Source organism: Netta rufina, assembly GCF_964035555.1.
Source record: "Netta rufina genome assembly, chromosome: 2".
NCBI lineage: Eukaryota > Metazoa > Chordata > Aves > Anseriformes > Anatidae > Netta > Netta rufina.
The window spans coordinates 110612190-110619987 of record NC_140124.1 but is presented as its reverse complement, the minus strand read 5'-3'; positions in this window follow the sequence as shown (position 1 = coordinate 110619987).

Genomic DNA, 7798 nt, shown 5'->3' with positions numbered 1-7798 from the left:
TCAATTTGTTTTTCTGCAGGAAGCTTCTATTCATTGTCAGGCCCAAACAGTCAGACTGGGATTTCTTTATTTTAATTTGAAACTCCCCAGATATCACAACAGCTAGCCACAAAACATTTAATAGTAGGTAAATCTACATTTCCTGAGTCTTGTCTCCAGTCTGAGGATTGCACACGGTGGGATTCCTTTACATCATCTGAGCTTTAACCTTCTGGGGGAGGGCATGGACCTCACTCAGAGTTGTTATTAAGAAAAACTCATAGAGCTTTATTATGAAAGCTATAACAGATAAAATATTTTTGGCTGGAAAAGAAGAAACTAAAGCTCCCAAGAACCCTCTCCCCTTTATGGACAGTCTTTGGCTTTTTTCACTTCATCCATTTCATTTTGTTTTCAGCTCTGATTCCCCAAACATCCAGGTTCTAAGTCACTGTTGCCAATGTTAAGAAGAAGCTGCATAATGCAAAACAAACTGTTTGTACAATGACGTGACATCTTTTCAAGAAAAAACTGTCCATGCAGTACAGCTGAGATCTGTACAGCAGCCATTGCTGAAGCTCTCGTAGCATTTAATTTTACAGGTCAGGAAAATCAAGTCTGGTCTGTTCTTCCCAAGGTTAATCTTTCTCTAAGTCCACTGCTGGTGTTTCCACCCCGGGGGCAGCTGATTCCAAGTATATTGGACTCCCCTCCGAGTGAAAGCAAACTGTGGCCTGCACTCTGCTGCTAGAGGGATGGAGAAAAATGCATTAGTGATATCAATTGTGGCGTACCACTTGGCTGCCTTCGATTCCAGTTTGTACTGGAGTTCTAGCATATCCGGCACTGCAGCACCCAGTGGTGGTGTGACTGCGTTCCTCATGAAATAAAGTGTCAATTGTTTTCAAGCAAACACCCTGTAAAATATACACGCTTAAGTATGTTATCTAAGTCCAATCCAAGCACAAACTACACGCCAAAATCTGTGTGTGAACAACTGAAAACCAAATGTTTCTTGAAGTGCAGAGTGTTTGGCTTCTCTGGCAAAATGGAGGCCAACTGAAAGAGTTGCTGATAGTGCACAGTGTTCTGCTGGAAACAAACAAACATAAAACAATTTACATTATAACAAGCTGCTGCCACAAAGTCCATGTGTCAACAGGTCCTCTACCATTAATTCCCCCTTCCTTCCTCCAGTCAATGGCTTTACTTCTACTTTTTCCTAAAACCTGAGCTTGAAGAGAAGTCCAACTACAAACACGAGGATAGTTGCTACCTTGAGAGGGAAGCAGACAGATGCAAAACGAATATAAATGCAGTTTCTGGAACACATGAAGAAAATTCAGATTTTATGTGTGGAGGGGGGCACAAAGAGAAGAGCATCTGACAGTATATAGATAAATGAAAAGAAAAAATCTAAAAGAGCATTATATTGAAAATATCTCTAAATTATTATTAACACAGTATTTTTCTTCACTAGAGGCTTGCATTTAAACAAGAGGAGTGTTTTTCTACACATACATTTCATTTAGAATTGCAGATTGAGACCAAGGTTTCAGATTTGTGGGCAAACTCAGTAACAGCAGCCAATTAGTTTTCTCCATCACAGAAACTGCTGTAAAAGCATACAAATAAGCAGAGATCATCAATATCTAAAATTAGGCAACAAAGGAGTTTTTTGTTTGTGTTGTGTTTATACTTATTAATTTATCCATTGCCTAAGTAGAGCCCCAACAAATAACTTACCAGTTCTCTCAGTGGATAAGCAGAAGTGTTCAGAGGCTGTGGGAGCTTTACCAACTATAGATCTAGAAAAGGAGCCACATAGTTGCACAATAAAGCTCTCAGAAACACAGCTGCATGCTCTATAAAGTGATGTGTACAAATTGCTCTACCTCAGAGCCTCCTTGTGCACAACACCAGAAGCAGTCAATCACATCATCTTGCTTCTAGCAAGTTTACAAGGTGGCAGGGTACATTTATTCATTTTTGTACACTTTTTCTTGTGAAGACTGATGCTGCTGTCAGTATCTGTTTTATTTTCACTTCCTTTGCATGCCAAGACAGACATGATACAGGAAGGTGTCTTATAAAGGTTGTATGCTTAAGCTTGTGAAGCAGCAATGAGCTAGTCTTACAGTTACAGTGTAAGTTCTGTGTGGAAAAAAAAAAATAATAAAAAGATTTGAAGAAAAAAGGGATGAAGGGAGGAAGGGAAGAAGGGAAGAAGGAATACACTTTATGTTAAAAGTGAGAAGGGAAATTACCAAAGTTTCATATTTTTCCTTCTTTCCTTTTTTTTAATCCATTGTTTCTGTCATCAGGCAGATATGAAGCATAACAGTATGCAAGTAAAAGCTGTATACAAGTGTTGAAAGGACAGTGAGCAAACTGCATTTGTGAATAAGTTTTTTCAAATTAAGAAATATCACTTAAAAGTATGCTAAAACATAAACTCAGCTTAGTGGTTTTAATAGTTATGAATACTGCAGCAATAAGCAGGTCTTTACAGTCTGTCTCAGTGGAACACTCTATTTGACACTGACCAAGTAGCTGCTTATTTGCAAGTTTAAAACACCATCTCATCACCATAGTTACAATTTTAATCCTTTTTATTACTGTTTAGCATTAAAAAAAAAAAAAAGTCTCTAAAAGCAAATTATGAGACTCTTTACTCTCAACTTCCAAATCACCAAGTAAGAAATTATCAAACAATGTCACTGAAGTACTTTGGGTACTTTGGTACGTACAGAGGAAAAGTACGTGTACTTACTGAGATACTCCAAGATCTCAAAGCAAATAAGTGTTTGTATGGTGGAGAGGTAGGCAACCAGATTTCCAGAAAAACAGTAATCAAAGCACCAAAGAGTTATAACAGATTACAATTAACTTCTTGCATTCTCGTTTTAAGAGTTTGTCTACTGGTCTATTAGAGATGTGCGTCTCTCCACTTGGGCAGACAACGCCTCTAGCAGGCTGAGTGCACAGAGCAGAAGAGACAATATGAGAAGTGTTCTCCCCACTGCTGTGGTGCAGCTGCCCTCCAGAAGATCCACTACTCAGCAGCTGCTCTAAGCAAAATTCTTGCAGCATCTCCTACCACTGTCTCCAAAGTTGCTGAAGGAAATACCTAGAGCAAAAATGCTGGATTCGTTCAAATCGTGATGGGTTGTCACAAGGTCAGACCCCCAACAGAGGGGCCTGTGAAGGGCTGGAACTCCAAGTGACACAGCTGGAAGTTTTTGGACATGCTGAACTGACACAGGTGATTCTATTGTGTGATCTTGAAACTGGAGAAAGGAGGACCAGAAAAGTGCTGATAGTCCAGCAATTTCAGCTTTATGCTATGGTAAGAGTCATGCTCCTGGATTAATGATCTCTGGTAATTCTTTCTTAAATTATGGCACAGGGTTTTGACATAGTGACTAAACCCATGTGCTTACTCCTAAAACAAATATCAGAATATAATTGCTGCCTTTACCTTCCTAAAACAGAGTCAGACTCTTCTGAGAGGTACACAATTAAAGGACAGGAATCAAAAGAAAATTAAGAGTTAACAAAATATTTCAATGACACATAAGGGAACAATTATTCACAGTGAAGTTTACCAAGCACTAAAACAGGTGCCCAGCGAGGCTGTGGAACCTCTATCCTTGAGATATTCAAAACTCAGGACAAGGTCCTGAGCAACCTGAGCTAATATGGAGGCTGTCATTGCTCTTTTTTTTTTTTTTTCCTTCTTCAGAGATTAGCTCTGAAAGTCCCTTCTTGCAGGGTCCAATCGTCATGCTTTGGAGAAACAAACTAAAATTTCTTCTCACAGGACTGTAAGCATTAGATGTCATTTCATGTCACATCTGATGTCATTGAATCCTTACCTTTTGAAGGTTTATTCACAGAACAATGTGTGTTTCACAGTACATCCACCTTTCTTCATTTATTCCACGTGCAGATATGGATGAACATTCAATCAGTAAGGGGAAGTTAATAATAATTAAATAATAAAATGTAGTATCCAAGTATTGGCTGTTTTGTTTGTTTGTTGCCATCTTTTTGTTTGTTTGTTTGTTTACATTCTCCTTTCTGTATTCTGCAGGGTAAATTTCAAATTTTCAATGCAAATGTTATAGCCATGGAAGGAAACCCCATACTCATAAGGTCATAACCACATTTCCTAAAGCTGAGGAACAAGTTCTGATATTCTGGTCAACTAAGCTTCAAGGAACACAAGAGTCGTTCTCAAATTCTACACGCAAAGCAACCCCAGCTAGGAGCAGTCACAATCCAGTCTAGGCTACTGAGTTATTTGCAATATCCTGCATAGTTTCCTTCAGTTAACCCTGATGTGGTACTTTTTATAGACCAAATCCTCTAGGTTATTCAGGAAATCTTAACTGACTACTGACTTATTTTTTATTTTTTTATTATTATTATTATTAAAGATCCATCTAGGAGAAAAGTAATTTTGCAATTTATCTGCTGTAATAAGGAAAACTAGAAACCACAGACATTTGTATTAGAGTTTTGGTAGGCTGCGGAGCTTTCAAGTCCTTCAGAAGTTCCAATCACATTGGCACAGCTGCATTTCTTATTCTACTTGCTGCTGTTCTGTTGCTTATTTTTGGTCATGCAAGTGGATTACTTTTGTCTAACATTTTACTTAAATGTACTTCAAAGTCTTATGTTAGAACAACAAATCCATTGAGAGATTTATGGAACTAATCTTCAATAGAGCAAGAAATACACAGTTTAGTTTAAGCTCTTAAACCCTTGAGAACCTATTGAAGACAATGAATTTAAAACCATTGCTAAGAGTTTGCCATTCTGATGAAGCAGAACCTTCTCACTCACAAATACACAGAACATTAAGACCAAGAAAGGTGAGGAACACACTGAAATTCACTGAGTTTTAGATTAAAAAAAAAAAAAAAAAAAAAGGAACAAACAACAACAACAACAATCCATTACACACTCAAGCTTTATTGCTGTCTTATTCTTTCCCTTTTTATTCAGCTACAGCTTTTATTTCTATTACTCTTTAATCCAACATCAGCCCAGAAAGACGTGACAGACATTGGTTGATTTCTTGTTGGGTAACATAACGCAAAAGACAACATCCACATATCCTCTCATAACAGCTTCCCTAACTTCCATCTACATTTTATAGGTACCCATAATCTTTATTTCTCCAAATCTTGAGTACGTAAAATCCTGACATCCCTAGTATAAATGACAACAACCTGAAAGTTTGACATATGCCTCATTTACTGATATGCAACTTTGTTTTTGAAAAGACTAAGGGGAATTATAGAAATATTGAATGGTTTAGGTTGGAAGGCACCATAAGGATCACTTTGTTCCAGCCCCTCTGCTATGGGCAGGGACACCTCCCAGCAGACCAGGTTGCTCAAAGCCCATCCAACATGGCCTAAGGCTGGAAGGTACTATCATATCGAAACAAGGAAGAGCTCCTCAAGGTGGGGTCAGAAGATGTTTCCAGCACCCATTTTGGTTCAGGAAAATAACCCAGTGGTTTAAAATCACAGCAAAAAGTCAGGTTTTAAAAAATAGGTTGCCTATAGCAAATTGTCTGGGCAGGCTGTGGATTTGCTGACACAGAAAGTTTTTAAAAGGAATTTATGTGAATATTTGTAAAGTTTGATATAGGATAGGTTGATTTTAATGTTATCCGACATGCAGGCAAGTTTATTGCTCTATATGTAATAAACAGATATATTAATGCAATGTCTTGCCTCCTAGAAAGCAGGAGTCACAGAAAGATCTTATTTGAACATTTTTTGTACTCTGTTTACACATTGTATTGGCAAATAGATTCCAAAAGTAGAAAATGAATGCATTTTCTTACTTCAGAAGCTTTACCCTACCTCCACTGCCAAGCTATCTTCAGTACTGAGAAGATAACTTTTCTTTGCAGGATTGCCTTATATGACTTTCTTCTTCCCACTTCAGATCACTGTAGTTCTTCAAGACTGACTCAGTTAACCAGTGGGAGGAATCTCTCTCATGGCTTTGGACAGTGGGATAGAAAAGGATACATCCGGAAATTCATATGTGGACTAAGTGAATGGAGGAGGTACAAGACTTGCAGGCTCATTATGAAGAAATTACAGTTCCCTTAGTGATAAATCATTAAGTCATTTATTCATCTGCTACTCATCTAGGTCACCAGATAATGATACCACAGATTCACCAAGACATAATAGTGATTTACACTGCTCAGAGAAAAAGACCTCTGCCTTTTTCTTTTCTTAAGCGCTCAACTTGGACAGCCTGAGCTACTCAAAGTATTCAGGAAAAGTACAGCCAGAAACATTCTATATGCGCAGATAATGATTACAAATTAGTGTCTTTTCAGAGCATGAGCATATGGAGTCAGCATGCCTAACGACTAGCTGGCACAACAGTTTGTCAGCAGGCACAGCTCCACCAGCTGTAATAGGGTCATACTTCATTGACCAAGAGCTGGATTTGGCCTACAGGTTTTAATGTCTCCCTGAGGAGCTGCTCTGGTTATTAGACCAGACTTCCAAATCCTGAAAGTCTTGCCCTCTAGGGGTTATTGAATTATTCCTAACTCTGCTCATTTCTCTTCACTTTCAGTTGGGAGGAAGATGCTCTATGCGCCTGCTGAAACATTGACATGCATGCTGTGACCTGGACATATCCACACAACAACAAAAGTATAGAATCTCTAAGTTTATAAAAGTCAGCAATAAAAATATATATGAAATTGAAGTACTGTCATTATTTGTTGTTGTTTGTTTCCTTCATGTTCCTATTTCAGCCTCAGATGAAATGGAAATGAGTTCTGTAACACAAGCATGAAAAAAAAAAAAAAAAAGAAATGGCACATGTTGGGTTTCTTTGTCTGATTGATTTATTTATCAAATTATCAATTTATTTTTACAAGAATCCTGACAACACTGAAATACTTCAAAACCCTATATTCCACATGTTATTCCAATAAATAGATTGCACTCCTGGGACAAGCCATTATACTTTTCTGGGTTTCCTTCACTCCACACTCCATTATAGCTTTCACTACCTATCTGGGAAATTGACAGTATAAAAGGGAAAAACAAAACCAGACAAACAAAAAACAGACTTTGACAGCTGTTCATGAGACTTGATACTTTTGACACCTCCAAATGCTACAAAAGTAACAATAATGAGCACCTGATAGTAGAGGCAAGTTGTTTATCAGAATGCTGTACAGACAGCTACAACGCCCTAACTAATGACAGCAGTTCACATCAAAGCATCAAAGATGCATTAGGCTAAAAATCTGTTTCTTCAACTGCCAGGACAGAGGAAATAGGAAGATTCCTTCTGATTTTCAGATTCCTATAGCAATTACATTTTTGTCACCTTCACAGTCAGAAAGCAAAACATATTGCACAGAACGGAGTTGTTGCTAGAGTTAGGGGACCTTCTGGGGGAGAAACAGCTTCACAGTTGAGCCAGGCAATTATTCTGAAAAAAGGAAGGGGCTGGGTATAGGCACTGTAGCACAAGCATTATGACAAAATTTCTGCACAGTAAGTTGTACTGCACTTTCAGATGATGCAGCTCTGACAGCAACATGCCTGTTACAGAGCAAGGAACGTTCACAAAAGCAAAACATTCTTGGAGGCTGGAAATGGTTGGCAGATAGCCCTTGAAAACTACAGTTTTCAAAACTGAAGACAAGTTTTTCTTCTTTACGGTGTAGCTTTGCAATGCATCAAGCAAGGAGCAAGTTTGTACTGCTAGATAAAGCTACTATTACTAAAACTACTATACCTTCTCTTTGTACTTG